We start from the raw sequence: 25,031 nt of genomic DNA, 5'->3' as shown, positions 1-25,031 counted from the left end.
TGTGAAATATCAAGGTCTTCCTATATCGAAGACTTTGTAACCACGGAAGCCTGAGGTGTGATCCTGAGGTGGAGGCCCTGTTAGGAGGTATTGTTGCCTCCATTTGCCACGCCTCGTGGACATCCTGTACCATCTATGTATCTCTAAATAACCTGAATTCAACAGGAAGGTGCCTAAACATGAGACTACAAGAATATAATCAGAAAGTACAAAAATGGAGAGAGGGTTTCTTTGGAATATATTGCTGCTAATGCAAATTTCATCCTCTCTTTGAAAATAAAAGCAGAAATAATAGCAAGGAACGCGCAAGACAACACTAGACTCATCATTGAAGCAGCGGGTATCGCAGAAGGCAGCTGCGCCAGCAAACAATACCTAGCATTGACTGTTAAAGAATTTGCATACGGTCAGTTAGTGAAGGCCGCCTTAGGCCTTATCACGGCCTTGGTGAGCTCTTGGTAATTTGTGATAACCATGTTGACTGGCAACATTAAAATTACTCATGAGCAAGTGCGCGAGAATATATATACATACTTTTTTCTAATAAACACCAGTTGGTAGTTAGCGCTGGCCCTTGTCGCCCTTTTGTCCTGTGTTCTCTCCTGCGCTAGTCACTTCAGCATGGAATACCAACTAGCCCAGTCCCACAATGTTCACAGGGTTGCTTATGAAGTCAGTGAGGTGGCAGATAATGTGTCTGTGCCGAAGCTGTACGAGTGACGATATCTTTGTATATGACTATGAAGTGCATACAAAGGCTCTGTATTTAAATCGTAGTGTATACAAAGCCACGTAATCCAGAACATTGCGTAAACAATGCCTGATTTTGTCATGCAGCATTGTCCAGTGGACATTAATGTTGCATATATGTTGCCATTTGTATGTTTAAGCAACGTTGTCCATAAATGTCTAAAGAACAGCTAGATAACTTCGTTGTCTCAACGCTGACCTAAACATAAAGCTGATTGGTTGTTGCTAACAATGTAGTAATAATGCATAATTTTACGTCCCCAGAACGTAAGCAGACATCTCTAATGCACAGACAGAAGCATATGATACCGGCTGCATAAAAATCACGAACACGCGCACGCTGTGCAAAGCATACACAGAAATCGTGTCGTCTTGTCGATATGACAAACACTATACGATTATTCAATTCATGCAAGGTTTTTGTGAGAAAAACAGAACCAATGCACAAAAACACTAAGCGAGCTGCACTCAGGAAGAGCATGTATTTTCTTTTACTTATATCTCATCTGCTGTAGTGCTCTACATCTAGCATGGATTCTCACTGGCTACTCGAAGTTTCTGTGCGACTTTATCAATAGTTTACTATACTGTGCAAACAAGTCCAGGTATGCTACCACAGAACAGATGAGCCACTCGTGCTCTGTTAAGGTTAAGGAGATATGTACTACAGGGTGTTTCAAGGAAGATCTTAGGTGATTTTAAATATTAGGCTTTCGGCGGTAAAATAGTTCTTGCGCAAAGGGAACAGGGCCATCGCGGGCGGTGTAAATTGGTTTGCAAGTGCTATTCAGGGGAATAATTAACTAGAGCTTGTTAATTACCTTTTTTTTAAATGGTTAGGTGTTTGATTGTAATGTGGAAATTTTAATGGATCACGAGTTCATCCGGTATCGATTCTTAGATTTCCAAAGTTGTAATTGCGCGCAGAGGTACAGCGCTCAGAACCTCAGCTCTTCAGACACGCGCAACGGACTCCGTGTGGCAGCTGAGCGCCGCAATGCCACGCCCACGCGCTCATATGTGATAGCAGTGCACGTCACATACTTCCCACTCTTTTTCTGCGCCCCCAACAGCGGAAAGTGGTGTCGTGTTTTTCATCCGCTGAAAGGTCCTCGCACGCCCAAATATGACGTGTCATGACAAGTGCTGCGTGCGGCCTTGATCTGCGACCCCGCGAATGCACTGCCCTATGCTAAGCGGTTTCCTTTGTGATACCACAAAGATTTCCTTGCTTTTGCGCTCCAGAATTTAGGTACCAATTTCGCAAAACGCAAATGAACATACACTGCGGTCACAGTCTTGAAACTACTTTATTTCTGGAAGGACGCTGAGAAGCTCACAGCAAATGCTCACAATGTTGGCCTTGCATACCAATACATAGCTGCGCGCAATCTTTCACTGAACGTATAGAAAGCATAATCATGTCCACTGGGACGTTGGCCAGCGCTATGACGATTCTGGCCTTGAGCTTCTGAAGGCTTGTTGGAGGTGTTTGGTACACTTCACTTTTTATATGCCCCCAAAAAAAGAAGTCCAATGGTGTCACATCTGGCGACCTCAGTGGCCCTGGAATGCGCCCGCCGCGCCCGATAGACTGCTAACGAAATTTCACATCAAGGAAACGCACAGGAAACGACTAATGTGGTGGCGCTCCGTCGTGTTGGTACGACGTCGAACGCACAATTCTGCGTGGAAATTCGGATGCGAAGTCCGCAACCACGTCTTTTAGAATGCAATTTGTGTAGTGCTTTCCTGTCATGCTTCCAGTCAAAAAGTGTGGCCAGCGATACGGTCGCGAAAGAATGCACAACAGTTTTACAGATCATTGCCATTGGTGCCTGTGCTCTCGCAGCCAGCGCGGGTTTCCTACTGACCAGAAATGCACGTTGTGTAAGTTGACCCGCGCATCTCTGCCGAACTGCGCCTTTTTTGTCCAAAGCACATTGTTCAGAAAATTTTCATCTAGGCCACACTGGATAAGGCACCAGTTGCAGAAGTCGAGCCTCCGCTGGAAGTCTCTCTATGTGTGTATCCGACGTAGAGACAGATGATACAAGTAAAACTGGTGTTTCGACCACACACTTCATACTGAAGCAACATTGCCTTGACATGCACCAGCGATTTCTCTTACGGTCGCTTAGGGCTTCCAGTTGACGTAGGCAAAGACGTCGATCTCAAAATATTCATTCAGGATATGGTAACGTCTTATTTGACGATGTACCGCTCCGGTGATGCGAAAGTGGTTTATTTATTTACTTTTTATTTGCGCGTGCGTCGTGAACGCCGCATACAAATGACGGCCACAAGGCACCACTTTCCGTTCGGGCAATAGAAGAAGAGCGGGCTGTGTGTGAGGTGCAATGCTTCGAGTGATACCAGCGTGTGGACGTGGCTTTGCGGCGCTCAGCTGCAGCACGGAGCCCGTTGCGCGCGTCTGGAGAGCTGAGGTTCCCGAGCGCTGTAGTTCTGCGCGCAATTCCAATTCCGCAAAAGTAACAATCGATACCAGATGGACTCCTGATCTAGCAAAATTTCCTCATCACAATCAAATACCTAACTAGATAAATAAAAATTTACTTCACAAATTCTAGGTAAATGTTTTCCTAAATAGCACTTGCAGCCCTCTTGATAGCGCCCGCCACGGCCCCTGATCTTTTCGCACGAGAACAACAATGTTACCTCCGAAAGCCTATTATTTAAAATTACTCAAAATCTTCCTTGAAGACCCTGTAGGGGAGAGTCGGGAGGTTTGTGACAATTCAATGAATGGCACAACTTGTGTATCTCTCCTAAAGTTAGTTCAAACACGTTCACCGACTACTCACGATATGGCGTTCGCATACCGAGAGCCTGGCTGTAATGGTGGACGTCTTCAGCGGATAGATTTTTTTCTGTGACTAGAAATCTCCTTTATCACGTGTCAAAAGTAAGTATCTGATGTCTCAATTGCACATCTCTCCAATTTTTACCATTCTGCGGAGGCTTATACCGATTTGTCTCCGAAAACAGACATCATCCTCGTACTTCAAGCAATAACATATTTGCCATAAGCAAAGAAACTTTTGCAGTTCAGTGCTTTTTTTTTGCTTTGGGCAACGTAGCTTGGGAGGGATTGGACAGTAGAGTTGAGGATGGAATGGGACACTGTCCTATTCCTCCCCACAGTAAGGCTGGTGCTGTGTCTAGCGAATGAACTTCATGGTTGAGCCACATTTTCTCCGAAAGCTGTCACCTATGCTTATTTCATATATTAGGCTTATAAATATTCGGTGCCAGGAAAATTATAGTAAACAAGAGACAGGCTGACTACATGAAAAATCAATTTGACACCTTAAACGAAAGGGCCATTATAAAATGCGATGTCGCTCCACTAAAAAGCTTCGATTATTCTGCACATTTGTGAGCAGTCCGGCATAAGCGCGTGAATAGTAGACTGCAGCAGGAGGGCTGTTAAGTGCATGCAATGAAGTTAAGCATGTTTTGTACATTTTTACATTTACACCTTTTACATTTGCAAAATATTGATCCTTTTCAATATTCAGGAAGACGCCAATGGTATACAAAAGAAAGTATAAAGTATACAAAAGAAAGCCGGAACTCTTGGTTTGGCAAAAAGATCGGGGTGGATGTCCGGCGAACTGTTTTCACTGACATTTGAACACATTGTGAGGCATGCAAAGTGGTCGAAGGAAGCATCCGTTCTTCTAATTGTTGACAATAATGAAAGCCTTGTCAGCATGAGCACCATCAACAAAGCCAAGGAGAGCGGCGCAATTCTGCTGACCTTCTCCCCACACTGTAGCCACCACCTGCAGCCACTTGATGTGTCCGTGTATGGAGCATTGAAATCTCGATGCACCGCTGCTTGCAAAGCTTGGCTCATAAATAACCCAGGGAAGGTCATTCTTAGCTACAATGTTGGAGAACTAGTGGGATCCGCCTACGTAATAAAGGTGAAACAAAAGAACATAATTTCGGTCTTTCAGAAAACGGGCATTTGACCTTTCAATAGGGAACCGTTCACTTCGGATGACTACTTCATGTCATCAGTAACTGACTGACATGTAATATCCCCAAGTGGACAGGTGTCCCGGCAGACAGCAGCTGTCATCAGTGAAACAAACAGCTTAAGCCTTCTGGCAATTGTTTGGAACTCTCAAGCAAACACCGACGGAGCTCGAAGCATACCTATACATGCCTTAACGCCTACTGTCGATAAAGCAGCCTCGATGTCAAGGACATCGCCAAGCTGAATAATTCCATGCGATCTCAGGCCCTGCCCTAAGGCTGCACTCCGTAAGAAAGGCCAAAAAGGAATAAAGAAAGGTAGGGCAAAAGTCCTTAAGTATACACCAGAGAAACATGTGTTTGAACAAGAAGCGGCAGAAAGGTTTTCACGACAGGTAGTGGCGGCAGTCCAGACTGCCGCCATTACCGTTCAAAAAAGAAACGGTGACTTCCGAAGGATTTCAGTTCTTCAAGTGAACAAGAGACTGTTGCCGTTGCATTCGATGATTCTGAACCCTCCCAAACTATGTCCCACTCCAGCCAAGGGGAGGGGTGGAATGGGCCAGATTTTAGCTGTTAGAAACTATTTTTTTAAAGCTGCGCCAGAATTGGTAGGAACCAGTGCTCCTCAGAATGTGTGCAGCATGTTTCCATTGTACTATTATCCATCGAAGATCTGGTTGCGTTCAAAATAAAGAAAACTAAAAATACATTTGTGAAAAGTGTCCCTTTCATCTCAACTCTCCCCTATATAGCTACAATGAAAAATCATGCCGATCCCAGACATTGTGGCAGTCATTGTTAGCGAAGTTTTCTGCACTGTTAGCTTTTTTTTCGGTGATTAGGGGTGGTGCTGACGGCGAATATTTCATTTATTCGGCGTTTTGTGCAACACTGGAGTGCTTAGTGCGTGCGAAACGTTACCTTGTGTGTATTACTGTGGTTTGTTTGCGTAGTGCACACAACACAAAGCGAGACGTGTTTGCTTTAGGTGTCATTGCGCGCCGTTATTGATAACATCTGAGAATTTTAGCGTTGTAATTACCATAATCGGTACACTGCATCGTGGAAGAAGTGCTAAACTGTAATTATGCGGCTGTACGTGCCAAAACCAGAATTGCATTATAAGGCAAGCCGTCGAAGACGACTTTAACGTGCACCTCAATTTAAGTGCATGGCCTGTTTTTATTTCCTTCCGTCAACATGCAGCTACCACTGTTGGGATTAAACCCGCGACCTGGATGGGGTAATGTCATAGCCGCAAAGCTACCACGGTGTGCATAGAATTGTTCATTTGATGGGTGGGTGTTCCATTCTTTAATTGTCCTAAATGCAGCATCGCGCTTGCACGCCTTGTGTAATTTGTCGATCCGCGGAAAAAATTTCTATTGTGTTCCTTTTCTAGAAAAATCATAACCGTACCATACTTTACCGGAATTCTGAATTTACGAAGTGTCTCCGCCGCACATGTCGTGTGCAGTAGTACGTTTTTTTTTTCCTTTTTACGTCGCTTTTCCTCTCTCGCCCTCCCTCATGAATGCAAGCTGAGAGCGGAGAACGGCAAGGGTGTTATTCACTCGTTGCGTGGATGCGTGGGGTCTAATATTAAGTCGACCAGGTGAAAGGCCCGGGTCGCAGAAAATCTGGTGTTCGCTTCATTTTCCGTCAGAAAAAATAATCCCGAACCACCACAATGCCGGCTCCTTCGCGTGACGCTGAGGTGGTATTTAACTAATTTAATTTTTGAAAATAAAATGCGTCAAGAAATACGTAAACTACGACTTACACACAACCTACAGACTTGGCGTCGGATAGTAACTTGAATATACGAGAAAACATATTTCTGTTGCGCGCAAACACACGCAAAAAACTCTTTTGCTTGCGCTAAGTCACTGCTTGTCCCCTCTGCCTGTCGAAGGTATGAGCCATTGCTCTGCCTACCACGGCTGCCGCGATCGGCCCATCATTGTTTTCTGTCGATGTTACGCCACGAATTCCGGGATCCTAGCTATATACATCTGCGCTGTAAAAAGAAATGGAGCTGGGCAGGCCATGCAAAGCGTACGGCAGGTAACCAGTGGACCAGAGTTACAGGATGTACGCGAAGGGAATAGAAGCCCATTCGAGGACGGATGAAGGTTAGATGGGGTCACGACATGAGGAAATTTGGAGGCCCAAGCTGGAATCGGATAGCGCAAGAATATCGTGTTCCACTATTAAACGCGTAGCTTAAGGGTTATCCAAATTTTTAAAGCGAAAGCTATACTAACTTCGTCAAGCCGAGCTTTGTCCTCGCGGCGTATTTGACTTTCACTTGACCGCACCTCCGCCGTAGCCGCGCCGAGCCCCGACGCCACCGCGTGCAGTAGCTGCCGACGCCGGCTTCGCGCACGCGCTTTCCGCAGCTGAGACGACGCCTGACCACGTGACTCACGGCGCGCCTGGATAAGAGGATAGCCGCACTTGCTTAGTCAGGGCGAGCGTGGCAATGGATGAGAGCGAGGCCGGATCGTCTCCTCTGTGTGTTGCGCGGCAACGCGAGGCTTTGAGCCGTCGTTACCAAGCGGAGTCTGACCACCATGCAAATATCGCCCGGCGAGATGCTTCACTGGAGAGGGTCCAGATTGCAACATGCGTCGTAACTTTGAGATTGATGTACCGACGGTGTTCCCGCCCTGACTGTTCGTGCTGCGATGGTGACGGTGCGCATGCTCGCAGCGTCTCTCTGCATGTCTAGCACTTGCATTTTCCCTGTGGCACAACAGCGTCGCACCGTCGAACGATGCCACATACTTAGGCGCAGCTCTCATACTTCGCATAACGATGACTGTATAGCTAAGTATAATAATTACAGCTAAATCAAAGGCTAACAAATTGAAACCAAGACTTAACCAGGCTAAATAAGGCTTTTGCTTTGCATATCCAGGGTTAGCCGAGCGAAGCCACAGCTGATCCTTTCTCTGCCTCCTGTCGACCATTCAGTCTTGCTCGCCTCTGGAATATTTCACGGTAGTTCAGTGGTAAGCGCTGAAGTTTCTGGGAGGTTCTGGTGGGGGTCGCGTGTAAGATAGCTCTCAAGGGGTTACTGTAGCGAAGCTCAAAGAAGCTCCGGGAGCTCTAAAAGGCACTACTGCGACGCACTGCAGATGTGAAAAAATGCGGGCTCTCACGCAATCGAGAGTAGTAGTAAGGATGGAATAGTTACCGGCAAAGCAGAATAATTGGAGATAATACTAGCCACAATCTTAAGATGGGTGCAGTGCATGTTCGAAACTGCACACCCCATCACACCGAACTACGCCATAATCCTGCAGAGGTGGGTATGCACGCAATAGTATCCAGCCACAGACAAAGCCTCATTGCGAGTCTCGTCTTGGTCAAATAGCCATCTGCTGTGCGGTGGGCGCTACTAAAGAGGCTACATGCACAGCTTGCATGTAGGGTCCCTAGATGCTACCGCATGGACGCTACCGCGTGCTACCTGCGCTGCCGGCACACCGGACATGCTGCTGACATGACGCATTGCTGGCATTGAAGAGAGCGTAGGCAACTCTGTCTCAGGGCCCAAAGATGACAGCTATGTGTATGGTGCCCTGCATATGCCTTTTGAACGTCGCTATTGTAGACGGCAAATAAAATTTCAGTGTACTAGAAATTACAGATTGAGCGATATCGTGAACAAACGTTTGGAAGAACTCGGAAGCAATATTTTTGGTAACTTGTCTGGGAAGTAACTAGCATATTGTCACGTGGTGGTGACGTTAAGAACACAGTAGCAATACTGTGAAAGGCAAAACTAGATTTTATTGGGCGAACCTGTGCCCACAATACAGGCTACACTTATAGCACAACGAAAGCGGCGAACACAGTCGGCGATCGTCGGAAATCTGATCAGCGGGTAAAGCGCGTCGGCTTTTATAGATCAGCCGTCGAATGTTCCAGATTAACCGATGGGACCCGCGTGTCTTCCACAAAGTTCTACAACATTCGAGTCACGCGATGAAATCAGATAATACAAGGTTCGGCGACAACAGACAGCGGATAGAAGCATCGATAACTTTCCAGAAACTTCGGATACATGCAGACGCGTCCCGCGCTGTGCGATAACATTTGTCAGGCGGCCGAACGTGGTCGCCCGATAAAGATAAGTACACGTGTCAATACCCCCCTCTTAAAAAGCATCGACCCGATGCTGCAAACAAACGAAAGTAATAAGGAAAAGCACTCGTAGCAAAGAAGACAACAAAATAAGGAAGTTCGTCAGCGTCCGTAAAAGGGTTTAAGGCGCACCACGTGGACCACTTCAGATCGTGCGCGGCGCCGCTGTGAATGCGAAATGCCGTCTGGCACGACCTCATAGTCCAGTGCGCCAATACGTCGGATAACCTTGTAGGGTCCGAAATAGCGTCGCAGTAGCTTCTCACTTAGTCCTCGTCGGCGTATCGGGGTCCATACCCAAACACGGTCGCCGGGCTGGTACTCGACGAAGCGTCGTCGCAGGTTGTACTGTCGGCTGTCGGTACGCTGCTGGTTCTTGATCCGTAAGCGGGCGAGCTGTCGAGCTTCTTCGGCGCGCTGGAGATAGGAAGCGACGTCAAGATTTTCCTCGTCAGTGACGTGCGGCAGCATAGCGTCGAGCGTCGTCGTCGGGTTCCTGCCGTAAACCAGCTTAAATGGCGTGATCTGTGTTGTTTCTTGTACCGCCGTGTTATAAGCGAATGTTACGTACGGCAGGACCGCATCCCACGTCTTGTGCTCGACGTCGACGTACATTGCTAGCATGTCGGCGAGGGTCTTGTTCAGGCGCTCCGTGAGACCATTCGTCTGCGGATGGTAGGCAGTTGTCCTCCTGTGACTTGTCTGGCTGTATTGCAGAATGGTCTTGGCGTCGGATCACGGCTGCGTCGTGTTGAACTGAAGCTGGAACGTCGCGTCGTCAAGTCGTCTTTTGTCGGTGTAGTCTTGGCTTTCTGACTTCGTCGGGACGGCGGCGTGTCATTATTATGTCGTGGAGATGGTCTCTTCGGCGTCACCGTCGGCGTCGGAGGATCTTCGTCAGTTCGACGAACAGCAACCGCACCTCCATCGGTTGCTGCTTTTAGTTTTCCGGATATGGGCTCGCAGACCGGCCCCGGGCTGGGCCAGTGTATGGCCGGCGCTGCGGCGACAGGTAACGGCCTGGTGACGGCGAACGGGACGGTCGTCGAGGGCTCCACTTAGTGGCGGCGAGGTAGTCGGCGATATCGCGAGGTCGTTCGCCAATCTGTGGTCGCGGCGCGTTCACGGCGAACCCTCGGAGTCCCATCTCCCGGTATGGGCATCGGCGGTAGATGTGCCCGGCTTCTCCGCAGTGATAGCAAAGCGGGCGATGGTCAGGGGCGCGCCAAACGTCAGTCTTCCTTGGAATGCCGCGTGGGGTGACGGGTTGGCGTGCTGGCGGCGGGGTTGGTGGTGGACGACGGAACTGTGTCGTCACTGGGCCCTGCCGTGGGCGCGGAGGGGGAACGTGGCGGCGGGCTACAGCGGCGTATGTCATCGCTTGCGGCTGAGGCTGCGGTGATTCAGGGGCTACTCCGAGTTGTTGTGGGAGCTCCTCACGTACGGCGTCGGCAATCGAAGCCACTTGAGGCTGCGGTGACGGGAACAGCTTTTGTAGTTCCTCCCGCACGACCGCTCGGATAGTCTCGCGCAGGTCGTCGGTGGCCAGTGGCTGAATTCCTGTGTAGTTGGTAGAGTTCGTGCGGCGGTTGAATTGCCGGTTCCGCATTTCGAGTGTCTTCTCGATGCTGGTCGCCTCGTGAAGAAACTCTTCTACGGTCTTCGGTGGACTTCGGATCATTGCGCCGAAAAGTTCTTCCTTCACGCCACGCATGAGTAGCCGGACTTTCTTTTCCTCGGACATTTCCGGGTCGGCATGGCGGAATAGGCGGCTCATTTCTTCTGTAAAAATCGCGGTGGTCTCGTTGGGCAGCTGCACTCGGGTTTCCAGTAGTGCTTGGGCTCGTTCTCGGCGTACGACGCTTGTGAATGCCTGCAGGAAGCCACTTCGGAAAAGGTCCCAGGTCGTTAACGTGGCTTCTCTGTTCTCGAACCACGTCCTGGCAGCGTCTTCCAATGCGAAGAAGACATGTCGCAGTTTGTCGTCGCTGTTCCAGCTGTTAAATGCAGCGACCCTCTCGTACGTCTCGAGCCAGGTTTCCGGGTCCTCGAATGTTGAACCGCGGAACGTGGGGGGCTCCCTGGGCTGCTGTGTTCTTAACGTCACCACCACGTCACATACCCAGCACCTCCACCAGATGTCACGTGGTGGTGACGTTAAGAACACAGTAGCAATACTGTGAAAGGCAAAACTAGATTTTATTGGGCGAACCTGTGCCCACAATACAGGCTACACTTATAGCACAACGAAAGCGGCGAACACAGTCGGCGATCGTCGGAAATCTGATCAGCGGGTAAAGCGCGTCGGCTTTTATAGATCAGCCGTCGAATGTTCCAGATTAACCGATGGGACCCGCGTGTCTTCCACAAAGTTCTACAACATTCGAGTCACGCGATGAAATCAGATAATACAAGGTTCGGCGACAACAGACAGCGGATAGAAGCATCGATAACTTTCCAGAAACTTCGGATACATGCAGACGCGTCCCGCGCTGTGCGATAACATTTGTCAGGCGGCCGAACGTGGTCGCCCGATAAAGATAAGTACACGTGTCAATATGTAGTGCGGTCTTGACTATTTGCCGGTATCATTTCGCTTGCTCTCGCAACTTGCGCAGATGCTTTGTTTGGGTACCCTAATAATGGCTCTCGCTTTTGGCTCAACGTCAATTGAAGGTGGCCGACAGCAGGGGCTAAAAGCATTTCATGGTAAAAACGAGTTTCTCACACAGCCTGTTGTGTCTGTTATGCTCCTGCCAATAATATGGACGCTCTGAACCACCTGCCGAGGTAGTGTGGAAGAAATCAACGGGAGCAGTAGCACCAGCCGAAAAGTCTAAGTACAGGGCAAAAGAGGCTTTGCTCTAAAATCACGTATGGCATACCTGATTACCTCAAACAAGGCAGGCGACCATATTTCGCCAACCGCTTCCAAAGGGCATGCTACTAAATCATTATCATAGGCAGCAGCGCCGGTTTTCTCTGGGCAATAGTAGCTTATCTCAGAAGATGTGATTTTGTTTACTGCAATTGTATGAAGCCATTGTGACAGGCAGCAATACGCATCACTGACGTGTCTTGAAGTTAACAGCAACAATCCCTCGCGTGCCATACAAGGAGAGCCAGGTGTTGTCTGGAACCTTCTGTTGATGCGTGAGTGGCAGTTTCCGTGACGATGGCTGAATATTGAGCGTGTTCCACACTTCCTTGTCAAGGGTCAGTACATTGTCATCTGTCCTACTGCTAACAGTGTGTGGTGTCTCTTCGTTCATACCCAGCAAAGTAGCTTTTCGACGCGCCCTACCTAAACTGTCCAGTACCGTTATCAAACGGGAACTTTCAATTTGCGATCTCCTCGGTGTATTGTGCTCGATCAGAATCGACTGTAGCTACACGGGCATCTTCGATCGCCATCTCCATCCTGAAACATTCGATCAAAATTCGTTTATTGTTATTGCACGTAATGTCTGACGTGTGAACTGCTATTCACACTCTGCGCGGTAGATAGAACCGAGCAATTGGGCCGGGTTACAGCCATGAATTAAGATCGTAGTTAAAAACCAATCTCGACGCGTTTAGACCGCGACAGAGGGCCTGATCTCTGCTCTTCATCACGTTTTCAAACTTCGTGTGCACAACTGCCTTACGTCAGCACCTTTTTATGGCTGTGACGAACAATTGTAATCGTAGAGCTGCGCACAGGAGGACCTCGAATGTCATAGCCCCCTAGCCTGATAATGTTTAGGATGAGGCGTAAATCGGATGCATATTCGCTCATTCCATTTCCTCTGACCGCATTCAGGTAGTTGCTTTTCCCACTTGTTGAGCCGTAAATTGTTGAACAAAGCTCCTGCTCTTTATCGAACTTTAATTTTTAAGGATTTGATAAAGTAGAAAATCTAATAAAAATGCTTTCACCAAGCGCCGTGTTCAGCGCTCAAGCTAGCTGTACACGTTATTTTTGACGGGTATATTTATGCTTGCTTGCTAGCTAAGGCTGTCTGGTTCGTCTCACTCACGCCCGAAATTGTGCCATTTGCCACATTTCCTTCCCCTTAATTCTTGCGAAGCAAACAGCGTCATCCCGAAAACTCTGCACTTGAAGACAGCAGTAGCGTCAGATAATTTGACAAGCCGGCAAGATAATACTGAGAGCAAAAGTTCTAAAATGCTAACAGACAATGGCATACTTAGAAGACGGTGTATGTTTCACAGGGTGGTAACTATAGCAGGTTATTGCTCATGTCTTCCAGAACGTACAGCTGTATGCCAACTCCACGCTACGCTAAGGAGCCACTCCAGCAGATAGTCACAAGAATGCTTGGGGCCCTAAAGCTAAAAGAGCCCGTTCAAGCCAAGAAGGTATCATAAGCTTGTTATTTTTTCCCAAGCCTGTTGAACCCGGAACAGCCATGCTGCGCAAAGAATTGAACTTCAACACTTCCACCTCACGCAACATAACGAGAGTAACCTTGTTTAAAAACATGTCATCAGTCAGCAACTAACGAAGGAGGGAAACCCACAATCTTGCATGCCATAACGTAATTACGATACTTGTTTTTGGCTCTCAACCGTCTGTAATTTTTTTTTTACTTGACCAGTGACCACAACTTCATTTATAGGAAACAGAATGCAGTAACAGTAGCAAAATCAGGATGCAATCTTCCTACACATGATTTTCAGATGTAAACTTTTGAAACGCGTCTCAGTATGTGCAGTGCACTGGCTGAGGAGTCCGTGATGTTAGAAATGTTGAAAACTATCCGCACAGTTAACAATCACAAGGCAAACTTATGGGGTATTTTGAGACAATAACAATGAACATCCTACTTCAATGAGTCGTGCCATTTTTTAGCTGTAATCATCACCATGAACGCACACTGCACTTATAATTTTAATTAGAGATAAAGTAAGGCGAAATGCATCATATAAACAAAATGATGACATTCTTCGACTTCGTAGATTTTTGCTCAACCCACCTGAAAATTTATTGCTCGTAAACTTACGAAATTTTGTGCAATGTAACTACTAGCAGAATATTGCATATTAGCATTTCGGCTTAGCATACTCTATTTACACTTTCCAAAATTTCACCATTTTAGTATGTGATTATTAGGATATGATTATGAGGCACGCTTTTGGGGGGGGGGCTCCAGATTACTTTTTCCTAGGTGGCGTCCTTGAGTCTGCTCCCAATGCATGATACACGGATATTTGTGCATTTCACCTTCACTGAAATACAACCACCGCGACCGGAATGGCGTCCCGATGTGTTGGGATTATGCTTATACCTGAACTTCATCGCTGTATTTACTTTGATGGCAGGGGGGAAGTTTGTAAGTAAATCAGTTTGACGTGTGCAGGCTGCTTTGTGCATTTATTCTTCTATTACTTCTATTCTTCAACCACTAGTTTTTATTCTGAATAAAACATATTAAACATTTTTATTTAATTTCATAACGCTTGTTTCAGTGGCTCGCTAACTATTTCAGCTTACTGTACTACTGTGTAGCATGTTCACTTATGAATCATAAGCATTGCAGGACATCACTGTTATTTTTTTCAATACATCCCATCTAGAAATGCGAAGTTATTGCATGCGTCAACTTATTCATTCAGTAAAAATTTAATTTTATTTACGTTTCTTTTCCAGCTCTTCTGCAAGCTCTGACTCAAGCGACACATTGCGATGGTCTCTTGTGAGCTGCCTGTACATATAAACTCCCAATAAATAAACAATAAATACTGCTTGCGATATCGTCGACACGATTTACCGCAAAACAAGAGGACATCACGATTACTGAAAGCTGGAATGGATGAACAGACAGGCGTAGACCATAATCATCTCTTTCATTTCGTAGTAAAAGGGGTTATTTCACATCAAATTTTCCCACTCAGAATTGCGCTTTGCAGTGCGCTTATGAACAAATCTTTAGAGCAACGCAACATTGCACTAAGATTGCAACCAGTGATCTTGCGGTGCATACAATACAGGAATGCGTCGCCATCATGTGGGCAATACAAAAATTTCGACCCTATCTCTACGGCCACCATTTCACAACTGCGGCCGACCCATTGTCGCCGAATGCCTCTGTTCGTTGTCGTCCCTGAAAACCTTGTCTGAATGACGAGGCCGTTGGTACTGCGCTTACAGGAACATGAATACACGGTCACGTGTATGTCCGGCAAGCAACATAAGAATGCCGATGTCTTGTCGCGATGCGCGCTGTCACAAAACGCCCATGCATCACATTCGGTCTGCACATCACCATGAAGCCAAATGTCCAAGCCCACGCTCAGAAGCCTGCTACAGTCGGTTGCCTCAGCTGAGTTTCTTCCGTCTACTGATCTTGTCTAGATCCAAAGTACTGATCCATACTGGCGTAGGCTCATCGACCGACTCACTGGCTTAAACACACAGGACAGCGCTGAACTCACAAGTAACTTTATTCGAAGGCATACACAAACTTATGTACACAACCCATAGCCCCATGCTGTTCCATCGATGGCGTCACTATCAGTCTGCAGGCAAAAAACGCAAAACCCTGTAATTTAATGCGACATTATGAGGCGGATCAAAATTCTAATTACATGTCATACAAATTTAATGATAGCATGTTTACACAACGCGACCCTTTTACCTGATATAGAAGGGCTGAATAATTTCCCACGTGGTCTAATTTCTATGCGCGGAAAGTATTAGCACAACCCCCCAACACTCGCTTAAGACGAAACCTTTCATGTTTTAAACTTCAAGGTGGCGTGTTATTGAGATTAATTTACCATACTTCCCTAACCAATGGGTGCCAGTCATACCGCATTGACTTCGAACCCAAGTTCTAGAAGCATTTCACTAAAACGTGACGGCTGGCCACATAGACTTTCACAAGACCTACGACAACATCACAACGCTCTGTTTCTAGCCGGGCGTTTTCATCTCTGTCGCCAAATGAATTCACTCCTGCGCATCCTGTCAACTCAGAAAACGCTCGACATACCTTCCAGCTGGTCCTCTGCGGCCTCTACGATCCCAGACCACCCTCTTTGAATTCGTGGGCATCGACTCATACGGACCCTTCCCAGTCACGCCCGCTGGACACGGCTGAAATGTTACCTCAGTTGACAATCTAACATGGTACGCTCAGACAGCAACACTTCGCTTTGTGACTACCTATGAAGTCGCCTCGTTTTTGGTGCACGGCGCACCGTGTGTTCTCGTGAGCGAGCGTAGAAAGGTCATAGTTTAGAATGTGCTTCGTCGTGGAATCCTCCAGGCATCTGACACGGCCATAAGACGACATCAGCGTACCATCAGCGAACAAATGGTCTCACAGAGCATTCTCATCGAATTTTGTCTGACATTTTCTCTATAGATGTTCGACACAATCATACAAACTGGAACACCATTCTACCTTTTCTGACATTTGGTTAAAGTACTACTATCCAATGCACAACTAATTACAGTCCCTTCCTCCTCCTGTATGGTCCTGAAGTGCCTTTCGTCTTGGACACTATATTCCTTTCGGCCCCTTTTGCTACATCCGCATCCCTTCGAGAATAATTCGCTGCTCGCATCGGCCGCTGCCATAGAATTACCCAAGCCAACACTGCTACCATGCAGGACAAAAAGAAAGTTCGCTATGATGCTACGTCTCACCTTCCTTCACTCCACACAGGTGACGAAGATGTTTGTGGGCACCTGTTCGTGCACAGAGGCTCTTTGAAAAATTTATTCATTGTTATCTCGGCCCATACAAAGTTTTGCATAGAACTTCGGCGTCACTCATGACAGCTCGGCAGCTGACCGCCGCCATGGCACTGGAGAAATCGTTCACGTCTCTCGCCTGAAACCACACATTCGCCGTACCTAGACTTTCTAGCTTGCTGTCTTGTTGACTGCTTTCGTGAAGTGAGGGGGGAATTCAGTTTGAGCGCTGTTTGTGCATATCGTCTTCGTCATCTGTACAAATGACTCATATTGTCTGAGGGTTATTAGTACATATCGTCTTCGTCATCTGTACATACGACTCATAATCTTGTGTGATAGCTATTTATGCATATCGTCTTCCTCATCTGTACAAACGATTCATCATCTTGTGTGAGTACTTTAGTGCATATCGTTTCGCTATCTGTCGATACCACTCATAATCTTATGTGATAGCTATTTGTGCCTATCGTCGTCGTCATCTGTACATACGACTCATCATCTTTTGTGAGGGCTATTAGTGTATGTCTTCTTCCTAATTTGGACATACGATTCGTGATCTTGCGTGAGAGCTATTTGTGCATATCGTCGTCGTAATTTGTACAAATGACTCATATTCGTGTGTGATAGCTGTTAGTGCATATCGTCTTCGTCATCTGTACATACGACTCATCATCATCTTCTGGCTTTCGGGGTGTTTCAGTCCTGCCTCGGGCTTCTGCTCTTAAATAAAGGAATCACATGGAACGACATTTTACTGTATATATATATATATATATATATATATATATATATCGTGGAATGGTGACGCCTGCTGCAGAACGGATGTTCCACATCCGCCGCCATGTTTTGTGAGCGGTGGCGCTGGCTAGCACTACCAGGATTATTTCTCGAAGTAACACGTGAATACCCCAGAAAGTTGATGGGAAGACGACGCCGCGATAGCTGAATTGGTCGAGCACCGCACGCGTAATGCGAAGACTTGGGATCGTTCTCCAGCTGCGACATGTTTTTGTATAGTTTCAATTTCATCATTTTAAAAATTCTTCATTTAAATTAGTCGGTACAAATATAATTTCTCCTGTGTTCTCCTTGGTGTCTTTGGCTGTTGGCTTTGTATGATATGGTTAATAATAATCAGGCCCCTCGGTTAACCACCTTTCTTCTCATTCATTACATAACGAGGGTCTCGAATCCTGCAGCATAGATGCCTTTAGGTAGCACGTGTGGGTTTTTTGACCAGTTACCTTCACCCAAAAACATCGCGTCATTGTGACGCCTGCGACAGAAAGGATGTCTCGGAGTAGGGTCAAGGAATTCACGTTCATGGATTGGGACCATTTTCCCAAGATTCGTGAAGAACGCGGGAGAGCCAGGGCAGCCGCCACTCTCGAAGAATGGTGTGAAGGCATCCGGAACGATGCTTCCGTGGCCACCAAGAAAGTGTAAACAGATCTCGAAGTCGAGCGGATAGACAGCAGACTTGCCCACCTGATCGAGGCCAAAACCGCCCTGCTGCGCCAATGGAACGGTCAAAGGCTCAATCTCAGACTCCGAAAGAAGATTTCGGAGCTCAACAAGGTCATCGATGACCACTGCAAGGCGCTATGCCAGCAGCAGTGGGACGAGCTCTGCGATTCTATCGACGGACAGATGCGCAATGGCAAATCCTGGGGTATGCTGAAGCACCTTCTCGACAAAAGTGGCTCGAAGTCAAATCAAAGACATACGTTGGCCCAGGCCCTTCACGAAGCCACCAGGTCTCACACGGTCGATGAACTCGTCGCAAAACTCATACAGAAGTACCTGCCTGTCCGTCGTGACGAAGATCCTTCGACCCAACTCCCGGACTACCGAGGCCCTCCACGCCCCGAGCTGGACGAAGACTTCTTCATTGCCGAGGTCAGACAGGCAATCTTCGCGCTCAACCGCAAGTCTGCGCCGGGTCCGGACGGAGTCACCAGCCGAATGCTGAGAAACCTCGACGACACGTCGATTGTCTTTCTGACCGAGAAGATAAACGAGTCCTGGAAGAGCTGCATTGTACCTGCAGAATGGACGACGGCCTGCACGGAGCTCATTCCCAAGCCCGGCAAGGCCCCCCGAACATCGACATCTTGAGGCCGATTTCTCCGACCTCCTGCGTCGGCAAGGTCATGGAGCGCGTCGTCCTGAACAGGCTTAACGGGTACCTCGAAGACAACGAGGTTGACACATACAACATCATCGTCTTCCGCCCCGGACTCTCAACGCAGGATGCCATGAAGCTAATCAAGCCTCAGATTGTGGATGGCCGGTCCAGAGACGTCAAGGTTCTGCTCGGTCTGGACCTCAAGAAGGCTTCCGACAACGTGCTCCACACCTTCATCGTCAAGACCATTTCAGACCTGGGTCTCGGTTCCAGATTACACAGCTACGTCAGCTCTTTTCTAACTGACAGGAAGGCCAAGCTTCGCATTGGAGGCTTCCGCTCCGAAGATGTGCCCCTCAGAGGGCGGGGCACTCCTCAGGGCACCGTCATCTCCCCAACACTGCTTAACATCTGTATGATTGGTCTTTCCGAGAGGTTGGCGCGCGTCAAGGACGTCAAGCACACCATCTACGCAGATGAGATCACCATACGGTGCTCCCACGGCTGCGAGGGCAGAGTCGAAGAAGACATGCAAGAGGCGATCGACGTGATCGAGGAGTATCTCCGCCCCACCGGACTTCCATGCTCCCCCGCCAAGTCGGAGCTCCTAATTTACAGAAAAGAGAAGGGAGGCAGACCCAAAGATTGGAAGCCAGTCTCCGAAAGCAGCATCAGACTTCGCACTTTTGACGGGGGGATGATACCCAGGGTCGCCGTTATTCGGGTCCTGGGCATGTTTGTCGAATTCAACGGCGGGAACAGAACTGCTCTCCGCAAGATCATCGCAGACATACAACGCTTTCCGCCTCGTTCGCAGAATCGCAAACCAGCATCGAAGAATGAAGGAAAACAATGTTCTCAGGCTTCGTACTCTGCCACTTCACGTACACGATTTTTATGCACAACTGGCTCAACGTTCTTATCCGCAAGACAAGCTCAACGTTCTTATCCGCAATATAGTCAAGAGGGCTCTTGGGCTACCCATCAGGACCCATACCGAAGATCTCTTGCAGCTGGGGGTACATAACACCGCCGAGGAGATTGCCGAAGTCCAAGAACGCGCGCAACTCAGTCGCCTGACCAAGACAGCGGCAGGTAAACGCATCCTCGAGGAGCTGGGTTACCACTCTGCGGGATTCCCGATTGTCAGTACCCCGATCCCTAGGTGCATTCGAGACAAGTTCGTAGTGGCCCCTGTGCCCCGAAACATCCATCCCGTCCACAACGAGGGCAGACGCAATGCCAGAGCAGCAGCCATCCTCAAACAGATCAAGCAACACGACATTAAAGCAAGCTTCGTCGACGCCGTGGAGTACAGTGACGGGAATACCTTTGCCGTCGTTGTGGTCGACTCGAGCGGAACGATTCCCAATAGCGCCTCGATTCGCACTTCAGATCGCGGATTCGCCAAGCAAGTCGCCATCGCCCTTGCCCTGCTAGACGGTCGTGGGTCCGAAATCTATAGTGATTCGAAAACGGCAGTTAGGGCTTTTCAGAAAGGTTGCATCGCCAAGGTAGCTGTTCGTCTTCTTAGCGGCTCGAGTCCACATGCTCTCACAAACCATTCAATTCACTGGTTTCCCGCTCACGTAGGATCGGTCGAGGGTGCTCCCACGAACCTGAATGAGTCTACCCACGAGGCTGCGCATGACCTCACCGACCACGCTTCCTCTATAAGGAGCACTTACTCCCCCCTTCTCTATGGTCACAGGGACGTTCCCGCTACTGACAACGAGATTATTAAATATTTCTACATGTCCAGAAGGGTCTTTCCACCCCTTCACCCCAAGATGAATAGGGCGCAAGCCGTTTCGCTTAGGCTTCAACAGACCAGCTCATATCCGTGTCTGTTCGCTCTCCACGAGGCTTACCCCGGCGTGTATCGTGACGATGCCTGCCCGTCCTGTGGCCAGACCTACACTCTACCTCACATGCTCTGGGAGTGCGGGTCGACATACCCCATATTCATCAAGGAGAAGTGGGACTCGCTTCTGCGTAGCCCCGCTCTAGAAAAGCAAACCCTGGCCGTCTGGCGTGCCCGCGACCGGGCCCGTAGGCTAGACCTGCCGGTCCCGCGGTGGCACTAGCCGGGTGCGCGACGAGTTCGCGTCCTTGCCGGACCTGCAATAAAGTTTATTCACTTACTCACTCACATCAGCCGCCATGGTTTGCGAGTGGTGGCGCTATGTAACACTCCCAGGTTTAGTTTTAGTAGCAACACATAAATACCCCAGAAAGTGAATGGGAAGACGGTGCCGCAGTAGCTCAATTGGTAAAGCATCGCACGCCAAATTCGAAGACCTGGGATTGTTCCCCACTTGCGGCAAGTTGTTTTGTCATCGAGTTTTAATTTCATTACCTTTTAATTTGTTTATTTCAAATAGTTTGTGCAACTAATATCCGCTCTGTTGTCCTTGGTTGTTGGCTTGTTGTGATATATATATATATATATATATATATATATATATATATATATATATATATATATATATATATATATATATATATATATATATATATATATATAAATACCATCAAAAAGTAAACACGAAGTAGGTAGGAACACGTCATTTTTTTTACTGTCAGACGTACTGGCTTATGGGCAACGCTTCGTCAAGACCCCCTGACGATGGCTGGCCCACCAGCGGAAACGTTTGGAAGTAAAAGAGCACAGTTTTACACGTATATCAGGTTTATTATAGTGTGCTATACCAACAGAGCCAGTACGCTTTTTTGTTGCCACACACACGCACACACACAGATATATATATATAGATATATATATATATATATATATATATATATATATATATATATATATGTCTGTGTGTGTGTGTACACTGTTATGCTCGCGTAGATTTGAAAATGGACTGCTCATGTCAGGCGCACAATCACAATAACGAGGTGTGTCTCCCTTGAAAGTGACGAATAACGAAGCAAGCTTTACAGTCGTAACACTAACTTTAGAGCAATTATTCTACGTCTGTCACTCTGAAGCCCCATAATTAATGCACTATGGTGAGTGTGGTTCGCGCAGCCCTCGCACTGATTGAACTAATGCTTGAACCAAGCAACAACATAAAAAGTGACGTTCGATTGCACAATGTGCACGCATTTACTTCGAATAATTTGTACTCAAACAATGTTGCGGCAGCCCAACTCTATTCATAAACCACCCGGTTAAGAACATGCTTCAGTTTTAGCTATCGAGGGCAACTCAGGTTTCCCTATTCATGCAAAGTACAGCTGTAGAACGCACAAAACTTTGATAAGATAAATGCTGGACTTATTTGTATGAAATTAAGAGCTTTTGAGAGATAACTTTAAATACAGCGAATAAAAAAACATAATTTTTTTATACAGGAGGTCACACCTCTCACAAAGATTGCCGAAAATCAGCAGGCCTAAAAAAATGGGAGCACGGTGTTTACACATCAATAACTGATTGATTGAACCAGAAACTGCGAACCAGAAACTTATATCGCTGTTCTTAAAATTGCTTCTGTTAGAACATCATAAGCGAACCGGATCAAATATACATTTTTACAACGTTCATGGAACAGGTAGAATTTTTAAAGGTATATAGAAAGCCGTACTCAAAATGAGTGGTATGTTTCAGAGCGTCGTACAATACATTACCTTGGCCCGAATTAGGTATTTTAAGTGCAACTCAGAAAACTATGTGACGTCGCTTCTTTTTTTTATTCATTTACAAAATTTAAATTATTATGCTTCTTTTTTTATATTGCAAATTGTAACAGCTCTTATAAAATAAACTGATAGACTGAAAAACGTTTTTTTTTAGGTAACAGAATGTCAACCTTTTCTTTTAGGTGCCGTAAATTTCACCATATTTCGTGCACTCCATGGCGAAGAAAGTGATTTTTTCTTGTTCATTTATTTTGGAACGAAGTCCCAAGCTGAAGCTACCCTCAATAGTTATTCGAAAATTCAGAGCCCTTCCTCCCTGTGAAGAGGGAAGTTGGCACTATGGTTGGTTTTGCAATGTTGGGGTTTTACTTTGTTGCGGATTTCTTATGTTGAATTTGACAATTATGAGTTTAGTATTGGGCTAATAAAGAGATATTTACTCAAACATCCCGCCTGTCATAATTTAATTCAGGATAATTGTAACCATTGCCTTGTGATCACTGCGGTACACGGCAAGCGGTTGCACTTTCACTCTGTTATTGTTCTTTCGGAAGCCGATGCATGATCGTTGACGAACGGTGGGTGTGGTGGCATAGGTGAAACGCTTGAGGCCAAAGCGCTCTAACATGAAGGTTAGTATCATGAAGGTTACTTGTTTATTAGTATCCAAGTCGTTTACTTTAATATGAAAAATATGTCTATGATGCCTCTGGCGACCTGGCATTTCATCGCTTAGCGATACCTCCTGCGCTCCTCGGTGGTTTTGTTCGTTCAGATGATGTAGCCACCATATCGCCACGCAGGATTGTAGCCCCTATATCGCCACACAAAGTTCAGTTTGTCAGAAATTCCAGCCTCCTGGTCGGCGCACAGTCTTGGCAGTTGACCCTGCGTGGTGAAATGGGAGCTACATCCATGACTTTTGGTATGTGTAGTGGTATGGTGGGGAACGGCTGCTTCTAAACAGCGTTCCCATACTCCTCGAAAATTTGGGTACATGGACATAAACTGCTTTATATCAAGTATAACTCTCAGCCAATCCATTGGCTTGGGGGTGATACGGAGAGCAGCACCGCAGCACAACCCCGCGACTGTCTGCCCACTGCTGAAAATTTTCTTGTGAATGGGCGTCATTTGTCAGAGACTAAGACAAGACCTTCAAATCGAAAACATTGCTTGGTCAAGAAGGGCAAAAGCACTATTTTTATCTTCTTTTTCATGGCATGCACCTACGATCTTGTGCATTGGTCGATTGCCACTAGAAATTACTGTGCACCTTCACTCTTTTTTTTTTTCAACTCGGCAAAGTCCAATAAAGTTTGTCACCGCCACCACCACATGCACTACTTCGAATGATACGTCCGAGTGAAGCGCTAATACGAGCTCGTCCGGCTATGGCCGTTTCATTGCCTAATTGACCTGGCATGAGTGATATGACTGAACATATTTGTCTACATCTTTCTTCATATTCTTCCACGTGAACCTCTGCAGAAGCTTATTATAGGTTCGCCAGAAACCATCACGATTGCTAGAGTCGGGAGTGTCATGGCACATGTCGAGCACTTTCGGAACGAGAGTCTCCGGCACCACGAACCTTCCACTTGCAAACTGTAGATTTTCGCATCCTTCCCATAGTTTTGTCATCTTTAACACTTCATTTGTAACTTCGGTCGCCAATCTGGGTAGCGCACCTGCATCCGTAAACCACTTGGCCACGCTACCTGCCCGGTCGATTACCTCGAAATCAAACTGCTGCAGTTCATTTATCCAGTATAGCAGCTTTCGTCTTGGCTCCGACAGACTGACGAGATAGGTGAGAGCCTGATGGCCCGTATGCAGTTTAAATGTTCTGCCGTCTATTTACTAACTAAACTACCTAACTGCTATGAGGACGGCAACGGCCTCTTTCTCCGTCGTATATTAGTTGAGCTGAGAAGTGTTAAAGACGTAGTAATGGTACCCTACGACTCCAAGTTGTTGATTTAGTGGAGAACTGCAATCCCAGTAGTACAGCACTACCCCTGTAGCATAATTTGATGCATCTCTGTTCATTTCTAATCGCAGGCAGAAGTCATAATTGGTAATGGCTCGGACAAGATGTGGCGCACTAGTTCTTAATAGACTACTTCACAAACATTGGACTAAATAAAATGAACATCCTTTTCTGTCAGCTCAGTCAGGCACTTTGTCATCTTTGTAAAAAGCCTAATGAAAGCCCTTTATGCGGCCTGCTAGTCGAAGGATAATTCGCAGCGAATGAAGGTCATGCAATTTCCTAAGTGCGCAAATCTGATGTACAGACTCTTCTTTCGTACTTTTGGTAGCAGTTTCGAACACTCTACCTAGGTAAAGGACTTTCGCTGAAAGGAATCAATATTTTTTTTCAGTTATCTTCAGGTCAGCATGGCTACATGCTTGTAAGATCTTCGCCAGGTGTTTGGTGTGCTGCTGCTCAGACCTAGAACACAAAATGATGTCATCAGTGTAAACATTGCAACAAATTCTGATATTTGGTTTTAGACATTGTTCATCATCTTCTGAAGCCATGCGATTCAGTTCTTTGAACCAAATAGTAGTCTTTTATATTCGTGTATACCGAATGGAGTAACGAAGATGAAAAATGTTCTA

At 46.9% G+C, this 25,031-nt stretch overlaps 1 pseudogene; it reads left to right on the top strand.

Annotated features, from left to right (window-relative positions):
* Nucleotides 1-4,376: 4,376 nt before the first annotated feature.
* Nucleotides 4,377-5,338, top strand: LOC140218534 (uncharacterized; annotated as a pseudogene).
* Nucleotides 5,339-25,031: the final 19,693 nt, after the last annotated feature.

Source organism: Dermacentor andersoni, chromosome 5, assembly GCF_023375885.2.
Source record: "Dermacentor andersoni chromosome 5, qqDerAnde1_hic_scaffold, whole genome shotgun sequence".
Lineage (NCBI taxonomy): Eukaryota > Metazoa > Arthropoda > Arachnida > Ixodida > Ixodidae > Dermacentor > Dermacentor andersoni.
Note: the sequence above shows the minus strand (reverse complement) of the source record. Positions and strands in the feature narration are given on the sequence as shown.